This window comes from Xenopus tropicalis, chromosome 2, assembly GCF_000004195.4.
Source record: "Xenopus tropicalis strain Nigerian chromosome 2, UCB_Xtro_10.0, whole genome shotgun sequence".
NCBI lineage: Eukaryota > Metazoa > Chordata > Amphibia > Anura > Pipidae > Xenopus > Xenopus tropicalis.
This window is the reverse complement of record NC_030678.2, coordinates 136,781,144-136,782,724: the sequence shown is the minus strand read 5'-3', so window position 1 is coordinate 136,782,724 and position 1,581 is coordinate 136,781,144.

Sequence of the window (1,581 nt, the reverse complement as noted above, 5' to 3'; positions counted from 1 at the left end):
GTAAAATGTACAGAAAAAAAGAGTGCAGTTCCACAGGCCAGAGACAGGCTCCCAGAGTGCACCTGGTGCAGGGAGCTCACATAAAGATCAGAGCTTTCTGGAGGTGGCTAAATGAGAGACCTGCTGACCCATTTCATGGAACCCTGGGAGACACATCTGTCCAGAGAAGCCTTTTTAATTGATTAATTGCTAATCAGCCTGGAATGAGATGGGGTTTATGATCTTTTGCTGCACCCCTAGGTGGTTCCCGCTGGAACTGTCAGTCCTTAATCAATCCTAATGCAGAGACAGGGAGCTACAGAAAGTACTTAATTGCTTTGGGAAAATATAAACCTTGCATATAAAGCATAAGCCAAACATCTCTAGGCTTGCAGGTTTTGTCTCAGTGCAAATATTAATTACAGGGGTGGGGGGATAAAAAGAAGCAATAAATATACATATTTTTTTTTCTAACAGACATTCTTCAGAACAATCTCAACAACATTTAGGGCAAAAGAAAAACTTGCACCCCCTACCAAAAAAGTTTAACCAAAAAAATGTAGTCCATGCCTTCACTTTTGCCATAACGACCAATGAATAACCCTGGCATGCTGGTAAGATTATTGCAGATAAAACTGCATTAACCTCACACATGCCAGTACTATCACTGCAGGAAATGGATAATGAGAACTGCATTACCCCAGAATGCCAGTAACTTCAATGCAGAACATTGATTCAGAGAGTTGCATTATACCCAGACATGCCAATAATATCACTGCAGAAATGGATACTGAGCACTGCTTTAACCCCATATGCTTGTGAGCGCTTCATTAACCCCAGTCAAGTCAGTAAGAGCACTGCAGAAATAAAAAGCACTGCATTGACCCCAGACATTCCAGTAAGATCACTACAGAAATGGATATTGAGCACTGCATTAACAGCAGATTTGCCAGTAAATTCAGTGCATAAAATCAATTCAACAATTGCATCAACTGCAGAGACGCACGGTTTTGATTATAAGTGTCTTTATTTTTATCAGTATTTATTCATCCCCCAGGAAAACATTATTTGATAGCAGGTGAAATTGTATTTAAAACACTTGGAAAGCTGGTGCTATGTCACGTTATTACATAAACAGACATGTCAACGCTCCCTACTCTTTCCTGATTTTTAATGTTCTCCACTTTTCTCTTAACTTGTTCAGCCTCTTTTTCAATTCACCTACTGCTTTCCTTTCATTTTGCTCGGGATACACTTGTCTCCGTCCATTCAGTGCAAGAAATTGTACTTCTCTGCCTTTTGTTGTGTCTTCCCAATCACAAAGAAATCATTGGAATACTGGGGAACAGCTGGGGCACAGGGGATCTGATAACAGCCACATTTTGAACTCCTGCTACTTGTCCTGTCTCTGGTGGTCTTACTGTAGCTGTTTGCCAGTATTGTACAAGAGTGTGCTGTAAATATCTTTACTAGGGATAGAGAAACTTTTCCACTCCCCCTCCTCATACTTGCCCTGAAAGGATCCCTGTCTATGCCAATCTGCCTTTCTCCCATGTAAATGAAGAGAGAGCTGCTTTGCATAGGATGGGATGGGAGAAGACA